An 18,175-nucleotide genomic window follows, 5' to 3' on the forward strand; every position below is an offset into this window, starting at 1 on the left:
GCACTTTGTGGTGGCATGACATTGGGTTTTGTTTTTTTCTTTTTTCTATGATGCCATTTCTTTAATTTTTTTAAATTTGCCCTTTCTTTGATTTTAACAAATAATTCCTTTGGAATTAGCCCCTCTTTACGAACAAACTGGGCTTTAGGTGGTATGTAAAATTTTAGTTCTTTTAAAGAGGGTTAACATTTCGTAGATGTAAGATTGTTATAAGAGGTTAAAAGTGTTAGTGATGAGTTATTATTTGTTCAAAACTGTTAGTGTGAAGTAGTATGTTGTAGTGTTGTGGTTTATGTGAACAGTAAACCCCCCTAGTATTGGTTTTAGGAGGAGAGTCGCAACCAGATTTCCACCCCTGCTGCTCAAATTATTTTGGAATCCAGAGGATAAGAATAGGTTAAGGTTTTTTCAAAGGATAACCTCAGTGCTCTGATGTCTTCTCCCACTGCATATTCTCTTTGCTCATGGTCTCTGCCCCTTATTGATCTTGCTTTGATGAGGTGCCCCTTGACTTTTAAATGTAGCAGTTAGTTAGAAAATGTTGCCTCAAGGTATGAGTTTGGATGGGGTTGTTTTCTTGAATGTAGTCCTTGTGGAATTGCTTGATTGTGATGTGAAGTTCGTGTGTGTCACTGTGTGTGTGAATTTGTGTCCATTCGCTGGTGAATTGATGTGTGTAAGGAACCATATTAGGTTGTGTTCAGAGAATAGAGTCATTCAATAAGAATGTCATCCAAATAACGCCTGTAGATCAGAAGTGTGTCTTTCCATGGGGGTATTAAAACTATGAAATAGAAGGAACATGCAATACTACCCATATGTAGAATAATTTAACATTAAGATGCCCCCATGGCAACCCTTAAACTGTCGGTATAATTCACCATTAAAATTGGAAAGTTGAAGTTGTTCAAATCTGTCTCATTTTGGTAAGCAAGGCCTACATTTTGTTACTGAGGTTTGTCTTCTGGCCTAGGCCTTGGATGTGACAAAACAAACCCTTTGATGAGGATGTCTGGAAAACAAATCTCTTGGAGTCCACTGGAGATTGGGCCAAAATGGGGGAAGGGCAAGAGGTGGGAATGAATGTCCGGAAGTGTCAAGAATAAAAAAAAACGTGGGGCACAAAGACGGTATTCAGAGGGCTGTAAATCAATAAATTTTCCCAGGGCTCAGTCACATTGTTTGCTCCTTATACCCTCGGTCGGAACAGTGGGAGTTATTCCGTGGGTTGGTGGTTGTGGGCTTTGGTACATTAAAAGTGGGCTGATCCACTGTATTCTAGTTGTAGACGTTCATTGATGGCCTGTTGTAATAGGAGGTCACTAAGATAGTACTTAATCTCAAAGGCTATATTGACTCAACCAAAGGCTACTGCCTCGCCAGACATCTGCCACGTGCGTCTCGTATGTGCATGTGGGTCAGAGTCCTCCTTGAACATAAGGACAATTCCCTTTAGAAGGTTTCATGACCCTGATTTTTTATCATGCAAGTGTTCAATAAAATTCATTTCTTTGGTGTTTTTCTTTTTCATGAAGAATTTTCTGAAGTATATACTTTCCTGATTCTCTCATTCTCCACTAACTTTCAAAATTCTCATTATTGGGGTGTAGTGGGGGTTAAGACTTGGGGGTTGAGCCATGGGCCTGCTGCATTTGCCCTTGCCCTTTAAAATTTTCCCTAAAAGAAAAGCTCTGGTAAATTTAAGCTCTCTATCAAATCTTGTGTTAAATTCAGCTTATGTAGTTGGGACAAATGTAGCCCAGATAAATGAAATCAAAAAAATTTGTAGGAGGGTTTCATTTGTGTAATTGTATATGGCTATATGGACTTTAGCAGAGTTCCGGTTCCTTTCTTCAAGGTCGTGGATTATTCTTTGCTTTCCCATTAAACAGCTAAGTGATTCCAAATTACAAGTGAGTAAATTACAGAGGTAGCACACAGAGTTTTGCATCAGTTAATGGGCCTATCCATTTGGTTTCAAGAGATCTGATTTGGCACCTCCCTCATGTACAGGCTATTCTGATGAAGCATGGGGCTTACTGTGAGAGAGCAGATGTATACGCTTCTATAGCCACTTGAGCCACTAACTGAACTCAGGTCACTCATGCAATAGTTAGGGCTTTCTCTCTCTCTATAGCACAGAACTTTCTATAGGGTCATTATCTTGAGCCAAACATTTTAATATTTTGTAAAAAAATGCCCTAGTGTACACACTGGAATGCAATTCAACTGAATTTATGCAAGAGCAATATATGGAATGACTATGCAATGTAAACAAGTTAATATTTCAATTATTTAAAGAAAATTTTAAAACCAACACAAATGGCAGAATTACTGCTGTTTTGATACTGCAGCATATCTGGCATAAGAGAAGGCACAGAGGAACATTAAACAATAGTATTACACAGATCAGATGATAACCAAAATTAGTAAAAAAAATGACAGGAACTGAAAAAATGCCTTCTGTCACCAAATGAAATCTGACTGAGAAAGTATTGATTTAACATCAACTCCGGATGGCATATGAATGAAACACTAGATGCGCAAAGATAGATAGGATGCTTCCTCTACAAAATTCTACTCTAAACTGAAGAAGCCAACCCTGTTATGTGATAGGCTACTTTGTACTTTTAATGATACAGTAAATCACATATATACTATTTGGTGCTCCAGCTCACACAAATTAATTGCCTTCCCTGATAAAAGTGTCAGTATAAAAGCCTCCTATTAAAGGCCTTTACATCACTGCCTGTTAAGGATAGTCTATTTAAACCCTCACTGAAATCTATTTTTAGTTTTTTAGTCCATTCAAATTATGTATTTACCTATTTATTTTTTACCTTTCGACCAATATAAGATTTTCATTTTGGCAAGTTTCTCTTCATCATATTTGTTACTGATTTTTGTTTGTATGCTGCCCTGGATTAGGTACCTTAATAAATACAGAGATGAAAAGATATATATAAATATATATATATATATATATATATATATATATATATATATATACACACACACACACACACACACACACACACACACACACACACACATTAATACATACATACACATATACATACATACACACATATGTACATATAAAGACAGAGAGATAGGCAAATTAAGTTCATAAAAAACATAAATAGGCATGCAGAACCAAAAAAAATTATCATGTTTAAAAGGCAGTCAGAAGGCTAATGACACTGAATAGTAAGAATAAGTGAAGTGAAGTCAATATGAAACCTATGCTGCCCCACCAAGCACATATGCTCCTATGTTGGAGATATATGGCACGTTATACATGTGTACATTATTAAACAAATTGACTGCAGTATTACAAAAGACAAATAACAAATCCACATGCTTGCTTCAAGAACCCTCAAAATAAAATTAAAGAATAGGAACACTTGAAATGGTGTCATAGAGGTAATAGAGTCCCATCACCCTTTGCATTCTGTAATACTTTCTACCAGTTCAACATATGTCCTCACACTTCAAAACTGTCACTCTAACTATCGCATTATTAAAATTAAAACTTTATTAGGGAGCATATGGCTGAACATAGTTTTATAATACCCACTTCACCTCATTTAAAAAGAGTTATGTACGTACCATAACTTGGCATCTGTGTTATCCTTCATTATCATTCATCACCATAAGGTCTAGGATCCTATATCAAATTCAAGCCAGCAATATACTACGGACAGATCCAAGGCTCTAGCTCCTCCCTCTCCCATGATGCCCTCCTGCCCTCTAATACCCAAATTGAGTTGTTGTCATGTTCCTAAAGGCTAGTCCTGGAAGAGTGGAAGGAAAACACTCCAACTTCCTCCATGATTCACAAGGTAGGGTGATGGCGGGAAGGAAAAATGTGATGAAAAATGATGTAGGATAACACAGATGCCAAGTTCTGGTCAGTATATAACTCTTAATCTGATGTTATCCCAGTCATCATTCATCACCATAGGGTCAGAGTCCCCACCTACCATTTACCCTGGGAGGCCTCAAGGCAGGACATGCTGGAGCACTGTGGAGCCAAATAAAGCCCTGCTCCTAGAAATCAAGTCTATCTTGTAATGAGATATAAATATGTGAGGATTAGACCAAATGGCAGCAGCACAAATGTCATCAATAGAAATCCTGGTCAAAAAAGCTGAAGAAGTAGCCACGGACCTCGTAGAATGAGCCTTGATTCTTCCTGGAACTGCAAGATGGCTATGGTCATAGACTGTGGAGATGCAGCTAGAGATCCATTTAGAGATAGTGGCTTTAGAAACAGGATGACCACATCTATTAGGGGAAAAGGCCACAAAAAGCTGCTCTGACTTATGAAAACCATCAGTCCTATGTTGGTAGAACCTTAATTGTCAATGTATGGCCAAGATATGTAGAATGTACTCTCCTTTGTTGGAATAATTATAGAAGAACACTGGTAGCTGAATACATTGGCTCAGAGTAGATTCAGAAGCAGTCTTGGGCAAGAAAGATAGATTCATCCTGCAAGAGACTCTGACTCTGTCCTTGTGAAAAATCATGTAAGGAGGAGTAATGGTATGAGCTTGCAGTTATGAGACCCTCCTTGCTGAGGTAATAGCAACCAGGAAGGCTGTATTCCAAGACAGGAAATTGAGATCACAGGAACTAGCAAGCTCAAAATGACTCCTAGTCAGAGATTGCAAAACCAACGTAAGGTCCCAAGGAGGCAAGGGATTTTTATTCGGTGGTCTAAGCAGGAAGACACCTTTCATAAATGCTTTACAAAGCCTAGATGTTCTCATGAAAGTTAGAAATCTCAGCCAACTGAAGCTTGATAGCAGAGAAGCTTGCTCCCACTTGGAAAACAGAGTACAAAAGCAAAAGTATGTCAGAAACATAAGCACAAAAGGGATCCAGATTTGTGCTCTTGGCCCAGATAGAGAACCTTTTCCCCTTACTACTACAAACCTTTCTAGTGGAAGGTTTCTGGGAGGCTAGAATAATACACTTAATGGAAGATACTAGCCTGGACTGTTTTACAATCACTGGAATTGGAAAAAACATGTGTTTAGATGAAGGGACTGAAGGTTTGAGAGAGGAAGTCCCAATGGATGGGAAATCAGATCCTGACAGGAATCCAGTACGCATGGCAGACACTTCAGATGATGCATGATGAATGGGAACCACAGTTGATGAGGTCAGAAAAGGGCAATGAGGATAAGGGATGTCCTCAGGCACTACACCATCTGTAGGACCTTAGGAATTAAAGGAACAGGAGGATAGGCGTACAGGAGACCCGGAGGTCAATTATGGACTAGAGCATCCCTCGGTGACTCCACCGGAAAGGGAATTCGGGTGAAGTATCTGCATTTGTGGTTGGCTGGGGAGGCAAAGAGGTCACAGTAAGGCTGACCCCTATGGTTGAAAATCTGCTTCATTACTGAGAGATTGAGGGACCACTCATGAGGACTCAAGACTGATCTGCTCAGATTGTTGGCCAACACATTGGAATCCCCAGGTATATGCATTGTAAGAAGAAAGCGCCCAGAGGACATCGCCCATTCCCACACACTCATGGCCTTTCTGCACAATGGGTAAGATTGTATTTCCCCCTGTTTTTTGACATACCAGACCACAGCCATGTTGTCTATCTGAACTGCAATCATCCCTTGAGGGAGGCAATCCTGAAAGGCTTGCAAAGGATAGATGAAATTCTCTCTCTTCTAGGACATTTGCGTGCAACTTGTTCTCTACAGGGGACCATGTACCTTGGATGATCTTGCCCTGAAAATGCCCCCCTCCCCACCCCAAAAGGGAAGCATCCATGGTCACGGTGGTTGTGGGCAGAGGGAGAGAAAACGGCCTGCCTAGAGTGAGATCCTAAGACTGAAGACACCAAAGGAGGTGACATTTGCACACAGGCATCAGTCTTATGGTCATGAACAGGGGATGAAATAGAGCCAACCATTGAACCACTAAGGTCCACTGCAACACCCGTATATGGTACCTTGCCAGGGGAATGAAATGAATAGCTGAGGCCAAGGATTTGAGGGCGTGAAGAACCAAGTGAACCAGGGGATGCGACAAGTCTAAGATCAGTGTGACCTGTTTCCAGATCAACTGAACCCTGCATAGAGGCAATGCTGCAATCTCTGAAATGGAGTCTAACAAAACTCCTATGAATTCCAACTGTTGTGTGGAGACCAGATTGGATTTCACAAGGTTGACGGTGATCCACAACCGACGGAAGAGGGGAAGGACATAATGGATTGCTTGTAGCAGTCAATGCCTCAAAGGTACCATGAGAAGCCAATTGTTGAGGTACAGAAAGACCCGAAAATCCTGCAGATGCAGGTGAGCCACTACCACTACCATACATTTGGTAAACACCTAGGGAAGGGTAAGGCTCTGAACTGGTAAGGCTTGGCCCCCAACTGGAAGTGAAGATGTCTCCTGGAACACCTGCATATCTTGATGTGATAGTAGGCATCCTGGAGATCAACTAAGCACATCCAATCATCCTTGCATAAAAAGGGCAGAATGGACTGAGCAGTGACCATCCGGAACTTTGACTCCTAGACTGAAAAATTGAGCTCGCAGAGATCCAAAATAGGATGCAGGTCCCCCATCTTTACTGGTACTAAAAAGAAGCCAGAATAAGTACCAGACCCTCTTTGTCCTGCTGGGAACTCTTAAATGGCTCTTTTTAGAAGACGTTGTTGAATTTCTTTGAAGGCCAACTCCCTCTAACTGGGTGGAATGTCAGGGAGGTAACTTCTCATAGGAGGGGGTTCTGAAAAGGGAATGAAATAGTCCCTGGAAATGAAATTTACACTCACTGATCAGAGGTGATATTTGTCCAGGCTAGTGGGTATAGAGAAATGCGACCCCTGACTGCTTCCAGGGCAGAGCAGCCTGATTTTATGGCTTCCCCCAGCATTGAAGGTGGTGTCAGCCATTGAAACCTCTCCCCCTGCCTCTGGAAGAGGAGTCATCAGGAGCTTCCGGGATGGGAGAATGTGACTTCTGGAACCATATCTTCCTAGTTCCCCGCTGGGTCATAGAGAAGGAGCTATGGGGAGTAGAAAGCTTGATCTTGACCGCAGACAAAATCTTCCCTTCCTTATCACTGAGGGTCAAAGTTTCCTTCACTTCTTCTTCTTCTTCACCTTCTTCTTCTTTCAGCTGCTCCCATTAGGTGTCGCCACAGCAGATCAACTGTTTCCATTTCTTCCTGTCCTCTGCATCTTGCTCTGTCACACCAACCACCTGCATGTCCTCTCTCACCACATCCATAAACCTTATCTTAGGCCTTCCTCTTTTCCTGTTACCTGGCAGCTTCATCCTTAGCATCTTTTTCCCAATATACTCTGCATCCTTCCTCAGCACATGTCCAAACCAACGTAATCTTGCCTTTCTGGCTTTGTCTCCAAACCTTCCAACCTGGGCTGACCCTCTAATATACTTATTCCTAATCCTGTCCATCCTTGTCACACCCAGTGCAAATCTTAACATCTTCACCTTTGCCACGTCAAGCTCTGACTCCTGCCTTTTTGTCAATGCCACTGTCTCCAACCCATATAACATAGCTGGTCTCACTGCCCTCTTGTAGACCTTCAGTATTCGTCTCTCACAAATCACTCCTGACACTCTTCTCCACCCACTCCATCCTGCCTGTACTCTCTTCTTCACCTCTCTTCCACATTCACCATTACTCTGAACTGTTGATCCCAAGTACTTAAACTCATTCACATTTGCCACCTCTACTCCCTGCATCCTCACCATTCTTCTATCCTCCCTCTCATTCACGCACATATATTCTGTCTTAGTCCTGCTGACCTTCATTTCTCTTCTCTCTAGAGCATATTTCCACCTCTCCAGGGTCTCCTCCACCTGTTCCCTACTCTCACTACAGATCACAATGTCATCTGCAAACATCATAGTCCACGGGGACTCCTGTTTGATTTCAAAGGTCCAAAAAGACTACAACCATCGAAGGGAGCATTGGTAAAGGACACCTTGATGGGTTCTGCAAAGCCACATAAATGTAACCAGGTATGACATCTCACAGCGATGCCCACATCTGCTGCTCGAGAGGTAGCTTCTACAGCATTGGAAATTAACCTCATTGAGGAATTTACAAGGGAAGTCAGAGTGGATAGCTTGGGAGACATCTTATTAAAGTCTTTAACTGGCAACAACTCTGTAAGGGAACTGGAAAGCTCTTGGACCAAGTCTTTTTGGAGGCAGGTAAAATGTGTCAAGTAACTCATCCCAAAAATAACTGAGGTGTACACACTCTTCCTAAAACTGTCCATCACCTGGGACTCTCTGTTTGGGGGATGGACCATGGAGCTCTGCTTTGCCAGCTCTTTCTTAGTGGTGGCGACAACCACAATGGCATTGACTGGGTCACCTTTGCTTCAGAAAGAACAGTCTGCAGGAGGGCTAAGAAATTTGTCTGCTTTTTTGGGGACTGGTTCCACCATGTTCAGCTCCATCTAGGCCCTGTGGGAGATCAAATCTATTAACTCATCAGCAGGGGGGACACCCAGAAAGTAGACAGGCCTGTCCTGAAGGTCTTTCAGAAACACGGACTCCACCAAAGACGGGGTTGGGGAGACCATCTACCCTTCTGCTTCAAGATTTCAAGCATGTTCCCAAAGGAGACATCATCGGGCAGAGATATGGGGGGGCCCATCTCCTTTATCAAGGTCCATGTTCTTGGTGAGGGACTCCAAGGGGGAGTCCAAGTGCCTCCTCTTGAACTTTCTCTTACAATGTACCTCCTCTGTGTGAGGCTCCTGGGAGGACTTTGAAGAAGCAAGGACTCCCAGAGGGGAGGGAACCCCCTGAAGGCTCAAACAGGAGGGCTGACCCTGGACAGGATGGGAGGCCTCACCAGCTGAAGTACAGAGAGACAGGAATGGACTGAGAGGTGCAGTAGATGAAACTACAGGCCTGGAGAATATCCTCTCTACCAGCTGGAAAGCAAAGGGTATGGATGAGGTCCCATCCTTCATGTCCGAGGGAGAAGTCCCCCAGAGAGGAAGGACGGGCCTGGAAAAAGCACCATGACCCCAGGCTGATACTCGTCCGGAGCTATCGAAGGCTGAAGTGCCAAGGGAAAGGGACCAGTCTGAGTGAACAGCATCAAATCCCACCCCCATAGAGCTGTCATTGACCACTCAGGCATGGGGCTCACTCCATTCCAAGGGTGGAGGAACAGAACAAGCCAGGGACCCTGACAGGGTTGAGAAAAGGGGGACACTCGGCCTCAGTGGGATCTGACCATGTGCGTCTGGGTCCTGAGATTCCAATGCCACTGGGGTTGGAAGAGAAGAATGAGTAACAGGGAGGGGCAAAGCCCCCCTATCCAGATGGTCAGGAAAAGCCAGGAGCCCTAACTCCATTCAGGCCTTGAGGAAGCTCCTCCTCCTCCTGTCCATATCCTAGGGTAAGAGACTCCTCGAAGACCTACAGGAGGAAGAGGAGTGAGATGATTTAGAGGGAGATAAAACTGACTTGCTGCGATGTTCCGGAGTTCAACTCCAAGGCTTTAGAGCCGATTTAACTGCTGTATTAGTGGTGGAAGGAACATCTGCCTCCTCCAGCAGTATAATTAGATCTGGTGAACCTGTCGGATCCGAAGGCTGAGCCTGACCCTGCTCAGGGCCAATGGCCTCTGATCTGGAGAGGCCCTGGATCGGATGGCTTCATGGCTCTCTTCTCTGAAGACCTAGGATCTGAGGTGGAGCAGACTGAGATCAGATCTGGGGATGTAGGATCTGACAGCTGCTGTTTCTTATGAGGAGCAGAAGGCAAGGAAGGTATCTTCCTCTTTGGGTCAGCAGAGGAAGCCTTCAAGGGGGAAACAAAGGCCCCCCCCTGAACCAGACCTTTTAAAATGAGCTTATTACAGAGCTCTGCCAAGAACGGGGGGTTAAATGCTGCACAAATGTTACAATCAGCCTCCAGGTTCAGAGCGCCCAAACAATGCACACACTCCTCATGCGATTCAGAAAGGGGCATCTTCCGACCACACAAAGAGCATTTCTTAAAGGCTGAGGGCTTACCAGCTATAAGAAAAAAGAGAACTAAGCACGTGCACACACACACACACACACACACACACACACACACACACACACACACACACACACACACACACACACACACATCAAAACACGGACAACCAACAGGGAAAGCCCAACAGCTAAGGGAAAAAAAGGGCACCAAAAACTACACTAGCAACAAACTCACTAAAATGCTAGACTAAGGGAGAGGAGGTACTACTGAAACTAAGATAAACTGCTATAAAGAGATAAGACCCATAAAACTACACTAAACTACACTAACTAACCCAAAGCAATTAGTCAAAAAACACTTATCTGCAGCCACAGCTGAGGAACCATGTCTGTAATGAATAATGGCAAATTAAATCTGGGGGTTAGAGGGCAGCAGGGCATCATGGGAGAGGGAGGAGCTAGAGCCTTGGATCCATCTGTAGTATGCTGCCAGCTCGGATCCGATATCGGATCCTAGACCCTACGGTGATGAATGATGACTGGGATAACTTTAGATCCATTTTAATCTGACATCTGGAATAGCACAAAATGACACACAATATGCCAAGTCAGACTGTTGCCATGAGGACAGAGTCTCTGTCTGAAATTCCATAATGCATGTTTGAAGTTTCTGGAAGGCTGATCAAATATGGGCTCTAGTGTACTGAGCAAATAAGGCAATACTGTTCTTTATCAGTGTGTTGAGGCTGAGGATGTGATTGTATCAGTCTCAGCTACACCATATAGGGAACGTTAAAAACAGTCATGGGCATCAGGAATCATTAAAACATTGCAAAAGTACAAACAGCCATTCTAAGCAGGGGATGATATAAGAGGGAGTATGCATGCACATCCTCACTACACTGATGCACTATATTTTGGTGTCAGAAATTCAGGCCATTCCACAAAACTCCAGCCATACCTCTCAACCTCATAGCACAAGACGTGGACAAAAACTAAAATAATCGAGGGACAAAGGCCCAAAAACAGGGACATATTTTAAATGTTGCTCTTATAAATGTAGAAAGTTGCTAGAATAACAGAATTTGTATTAGCATTCATTTCCTGAAAGATATGAAGCCTGAAACTGAAATATATGCCATTATTTAGTGAATTCAAGCTGACGCAATTTGCTAGAAAACCACAAGTTTTATAAAGAATAAACCAAAAATATGAGCTAAAAATCTGGACATTCTATGAAAATCTGAACAGTTGAAGGTAGGACTCCAGATACAGATTTGCTGCATCCAAGACTGTTAGTAAGCTTCAGAGCCCCCCCAAAACCTTTCTGTGTTGGAGGGAAGCCTTCTAGCTTATCATTAGGAGTTTTAAGCACTAGGTACCTATCTACCACAAGAGGAGTGATTTTTGGCCCAGAAATTGTAGTCTATTGGCCATTAGGGCAGTTTTTTCCGTCTCTTTCAACTTTCTGGTTTAAAAGCCTGGATTTGCACTTGTTTCACACCTTTCCTGTAACTAGTCTGGTCCAGATACTGTTTGCTGTATCCTGGACTGTTTGTAAGCGTCTGAGCCCCCACAAGCCTTTCTGTGTTGGAGGGAAGCCTTTTAGCTTATCAGTGGGAGTGGTAAGCACTAGGTAGTCTATCTACCACAAGAGGAGTGGATTCTGGCCCAGAAATTGTAGTTTATTGCCCGTTTGGGCAGTTTTTCCATCTCTCTCAACTTTCTGGTTTAAAACCTCTTGTTTGCGCTTGTTTCCCACCTTTCCTGTAACTAGTCTAGTCCATATACAGACTTGCTGTATCTGGGGCTGTTTGTAAGCTTCTGAGTGGTGCCAAAGTCTGCTCTTCAATTTTTTCCTTACATCTGCTAGTTCTCTCCTCTCCTGCACTTTTACTAGCTTATTAGTCTAGCACTTTACCAGACTTCTTGTAGCAATTATTGTAGCACACAAAAGTGCTACCAGCACTAAACGTTCTACAAAAAAACAGATACAGTACTTATTATTAATGCCCACCCCTCCAGGCATGTCTGAAGGTCAGTTCCCTGTGCTTTCTCCTATTAACCTGCTGAACTTGGGCATTCTGAGGCAATGTAGCAACTGCCTCATGTACACTGACAACTCCCTCGTCTTACCTCCCAACACTCAGACTTGCGAGAGATACAAATTGGAAGCCACGCACTCTCCAGCCAAGACCAGAATAGCTGGTCAAGAGGAGCAGGTCAACACTTACACCACACTGCATGGAACTCATAGCCCTCCAGAACACACACCAGCATTGCCTTCATATAAAAACACAAACCACACACCCACCTTCATGGAGGCTCTCAATAAAAATCTACCCGAACAGCAGAGACCTCCAAGGCAGAAACTCACTCGACCACAACACAACACTAATCATGAGATGCATAACTCTACTAAACAGTGTGCCACTCAACCAAAGCTCCTAAGGCAAAACTGCATGCCCAACACACTAGTCATAGGTGACTCAATAGTGAGGCACAAAGATGTCCCACTCATAAGGCTGAATAAGGAGAAAGTAACAGTCAGCTGCCTGTCATGTGCCAGGATCCACCACATAACGCACTCACTCAGGTCCCCTCAACAACAGGTACAAATATGACTTTGTCATTGTACATGTGGGTGTGAATGACCTGAGATGTACCTCCCTGGACTACATGAAAAGAGACACAGAGTAGCTCTCGGATTATGTAGCCCAAGCGGGTATGACCCTAGCCCTGAGCAGCATTCTACCATCATCCAGAATGATACCACAGTAATAAGCAGAAAATTACTGATTTAAATAATTGGCTAAGTTTTTGGTGTCATTCTAAGGGGATCCAGTATCTGTCTGCCTGGGGTGGCATGATTGACAGACCTTGATGCTTTGCCAGAGATGGCCTGCATCTGTCACCCCTAGGCTTCCGGATACTGGCCAAGTCTCTTGCCACCCCTATAGTTCCTTTTTTAGGAGGTGTTCCAAAGACCAAATTACCACCATAACAGCTACAAACAAATGCAATCTGAGGGTCATGCTGCTCAATGCTAGAAGTCTAAATCTCAAAATGTACTCACTCAAAGCACTCCTTAAAATGGAGAACATCAACATTTGTGCTATAAGAGAGACCTGGTTCAAGGCAGCAGAAAGCACCCCTGCACTACCAGGCTATAACTCATTCCACACCTTTCGGCCCCAGAACTTGGACCAAAGCTCCAAAGGTGGTGGCATTTACATATTCGTAAAGGATGTGGACACCTCCAGACTGGTAGCCCAACATAACGCATCAGAGATACTTCAGGTGTAGCTAACATTGGGTAAGAGAGCAAATCAGGTCATAGCCTGCTATAGGTCCCCAACCATGTCCCAAGACTCACACTCCATGTTCCTAAGTACCTTGGAGAATATTAGGGTCCAACCTAACACTCTCATATTAGGTGACTTCAACTACCCCTCCATTAACTGGGAAAACTACTCATGTACCAATACACTTGCCCAAAGTTTCCTGGAATTCATTAATTCCATTGCCCTGGACCAGCTTGTTCTTACCTCCACTAGAGATAGAAACTTCCTTGACCTGGTCATTATAACATGGGTGACTGTTGCTCTACAGCAATATTCAGCTCCTCCCTGGTTAGATCCTACCACAAACATATCACCTTGGAAATCCACATCCCACCACCCCCCGCAAAGGTAACCACCATGAAAAACTTCTCCAAAGCTAACTTTGGGCTCCTAGAAACAGAGGTGGCTAACTTCACGGCACCCATGCAAATGGAGAATAGCTGCATGACCACCAAACCATACACCAATGCACTGTACGAACATGTACACAAATGGATGGATCTCGCCATACCCAATAGAACCAAGATGCACTCCTCAAAAAAAAGGAAGCCAATCTGGTGGCTCCCTGCCATAAACAAACTCTACAACAGAAGGAAGAAACTGATGTGGACTAAGGTAAAGTCCCAAGACTGGAAAAACTCCCTTATCAAACTCAACAAAAAGTTGAGATCCCTCATCAAATCCTCTAAATCTAGCTATGAAAACAGAATTGCAGCAGATAGTAAAGACAACCACAAGACCTTCTATAGCTATGTAAAGAATCTCCATGGCAATACCCAGATTTGCTCTGAAATACTGCACAATGGTACCCCCTATATCGAGCCAATAGATATTGCCAATATTCTAGCTGACAGACTCAGTGCAAACTTTACCCCCCCTCTCCTCCAAAGGACCAATCACAATACCAGTAGATTGCCATGCACCCAGTAGTACTACAGCACAGGTTAAAACAGCACTGTCCAAGGCCAAGAATACAGCTTCTATGGGACATGACAATATCCCTGGCAGTGTTCTACATGAACTACAGAGTGAACTGGCACCTCACCTGTATGTCCTGTTCAATCACAGCCTCACCTCAGGCTTTATCCCTACTGAATGGCGCACTGCTACAGTCATCCCTCTCCCCAAAGGAGGTGTGACTACAGACCCTGGGAACTATCGCCCCATTAGCCTGACGAATCTGATATGCAAAGCTATGGAATGCATTACCATGGACCTAATAAACAAGGATACAGGGAATCTCCAAACTCTGGATCCCACACAGTTTGGTTTTGTGAAGGGTAGATCATGCCTGCTCAATTTGGTCAACTTCTTTCAGTCAGTCACCAGAGCTGGTGATGAAGGCAAGGTGGTTCATACAGCCTACCTAGATCTGACCAAGGCCTTTAATACCAATCCCCACTCAGAAATCATAGAAAAACTCACTAAGCTAGGCATCAACCCCTATATCACTAGGTGGGTTGCAAACTGGCTCACAGATAGAACCCACAGTGCGAAAGTAGCTGACTCCAAGTCAGACTGCCGACTACTCACAAGTGGAGTCCCACAGGGTTTGGTCCTGGGTCCTCTCCTGTTTGGTATCTCTGAAGTCCAGGCAACATGAAGGGACTCTAACTGTCAAAGTCTGCAGACGATTGCAATTTGGGAGCAATTATTAACTCCCCAAGTGATGTTGACATCCTACAGAATGGCCTCACTGAGACCAACGACTGGTGTCAGAACCATGGCCTTAAGCTCAATGCCAAAAAATATGTCGTCATCACTTTTGGGAAAAACCCAGTTCCCGTAAATGACCACATTGATGGCAGTCCACTGAACACAGAAGGCATTATAAGAGATCTTGGGAACACATTTTGACAGCAAGCTCTCTTTTGATCACCACATTCACCACATTGTCACTGTGGTCAAAAAGTCCTTCTATGTGGCACATCTCATTACTAAGTGTTTTGCATCCAGGAAGAAAGAGGTCATTGTCTCCCTCTACTCTTCCCTCATTAGGCCAGTCATCGAGTACAATGCCCCATTTGGCATGTACCTCACTAGACACCAGCAACACACTGGAGAGGCTGCAAAAGTAACTCACAAAGAGGATCCTAGGCCTTAAACACTTGTCCTATATGGACAGACTCATAAAACTCCAACTATTATCTATCTCATATCGCCTACTTAGAGGTGACCTCTGCTTGACTTACAAAGCCATGTCTGACCCAGCTCTGTTAGAAATGCTACATCTAAAGAAATCCTAATCCCTCCACACCATACACACCAGAGACCTCATTACCACAATCAACAAAATGTACTGGAGGTACAGGTTCATAACCCAGAAACTGGCCATGCTATGGAACAGACTTCCCATACATGTCAAGCAGAGCACCTCGCTGACCCTCTTCAACCAAAATCTTTATGAGTGGATGGGAAATAGAAAATTCACCCCAGGGATAACTCCAGTGGCTCTACTTGACAGAGGCACTGGGAACTAAGGTCAGGTAGCACGATGCCAGGGTAATCCTATGGCTAGGCATGTAAAGGCCCCAGGGCCATTAGCCTACTACACACCTATGAACCTATGATGGTCTTAGCAGTAGTTCACCAGTTCTTCCTATCTAATGGTATGTAAAACTAGTACAATAAAGCTAATTCCCCAATGTAAAATGAGAAGCCATACCCACAGAGATGATATGGCATATAAGGCTATCAGGTTAAAAAAATAAAGGCAACGCAGTCTGTATGTGGCCAAAGCTTAGTAAGGTACCAAGCCCTCAAGCAAAGACAATTTAAGTACATTCATACTACACTGGGAAATGCAGTCAGACTAATTATCCAAAAGTAATTGTGCTTTCAGAGTCAGGAAAGGAAGATTCAGGGAAAAGGTGAGCTGTAGTGATTTATCCTTTAGATATGTGCCATACTGCTTCTGAATTACACTTGCTGTGGATGTCATAATTTCTATGAATCGGCTAAGGCCAAATTAGAGGACACAGGGTAGCACTGTTGTTCACATATAGTACTAGGGTAGTACTGTTGATCACAGATAGTACTAAGGATTGCAGATGGACAAGGATTGTTCGGCTTGCAATATGCTCTTTGGCACAGAGTGCAAGATAAGCCTTAGCACCAATGTATATCTTTAAACTTGGAATGTTGGTTATCAGAGTGCAAGTGCGGGAACTGTATGCTATCTATCAGGTTATTAACTGCAGATCAGTAACGTAGCCAGTCTGCCCAGTCTTCTGTTTCATGGTTTTAGCCTGGTATCAGAAAACAACATTTTGCTAAACCACATAGTTTCAGATTTACTTCATACTGGATGTTAAGCCAACTACATAACATATACTTACTGAGACTCTGAAGCTCTTTTCTTCTGCCCAGCCATCACTAATACTGACTTTACAGACCTCATTCCAAAGTCATAATGGTCCTAGAAAAAAGAAAATATGTTCATAAAAGTAAATCAGCTCAACTTTAAAACATATAATGTTCTTAGAAAAAGACAGAAAGATATTTTCATTCACATAAACCTGCTCAACTTGAAAAATACCAAGCAGCAATGAAGCACCTTATTTGATATTAATACTGCACAAAATAATTAGTTTTACAGTCAACTGAAAGGAATATACACACATAAACACTGTAGGAGAAACTGGCTTTGTAGACTGCAAACTGCTCAAATCTATAGCTGTAGTTTGTCATATCTCTTGCTGACATTACACTCACACCTTTCCTTCCTTGTGAACTTACATGCACATTCACTCTGAGATTCAATAAACTCTATGTAGGCTTTGCGCATAGCCTACACAGAGTTTACATGTGTGCGCGGTGGTGCGCTGCAGTGCACAGCAGTGAGCAAAGTATATTTATGCCATGTACCATTTTTAAGTGAGGTTTTGTGGCTGGAAACAGTGTTGCTGGCCAGGAAACTGTGTAAGCGAACATGAATAGCATTCCTGTAGAAACTGGAGCACTGATGGTCCACAGTTTTGCACGGAATGCCACAATGATCACCCGGGCTTTACAAATAGGTCTCAATCTCTTAGTGCAAGACATCTAGATAAATACCAACATAATGGAGGAACAATGACAGAGAAATATGGACATATTTGACATTTTTGCCCTATAGAAATGTGCTAGAATAACCAGTGGGTTGTGTTAAGATACATGTTCTTAAGGATTTTAAGTATAAAACTCAAACGTATGCAATATTGAGTCACATCAGTCCTGAGATTATCCCAGTGATATGCAAAAGCCACAAATTTGATAAGGAACACATCTGTTCATTCTGTGAAAATTTTGACAGTGGAGAAATATGAATGCTAAGTACATAGTCCAAACACAGTAGAGGACAGTGTCTCTATAGTGCAGAGTACTGTGATATCTCATTTCTGGCATTCTGTACTGAAGCTGTTTAAATGATCTGTAATGGTGCATGGTCTACCATGTAAAATAAACACTCAGGAGAAGTGTGTGTATTGAATAGGGATACACAAATGAATTGCAGGAATGAACACAGGGAAACAGGACAGGTGAAATGACCTAATGTACAGCAGATGAGGGCATGTCAATAAAAGATGGTTGTAGCAGCAACACCAATCACATATCTATATGGTACGGTAGGGACTGCACAGTGAAAATGTGTATTATGTGACTGTCACACAAGGTGGCATTACAATGAAGAGGATGTCTGCGTGACAGAAACATCCTCACATGAATCATGCAGAGAACATATATCAGGGATCTGACGTACAATTGGGGTAGGGCGCATATTTATTTAAATAATGTTTACTGGGAAAATCTTACTAGGATAGAGCCCATTTTCAGTGGAGGCCTGTG

The sequence above is a fragment of the Protopterus annectens genome, chromosome 1.part2, assembly GCF_019279795.1.
Source record: "Protopterus annectens isolate FY-2018-M chromosome 1.part2, PAN1.0, whole genome shotgun sequence".
Lineage (NCBI taxonomy): Eukaryota > Metazoa > Chordata > Ceratodontiformes > Protopteridae > Protopterus > Protopterus annectens.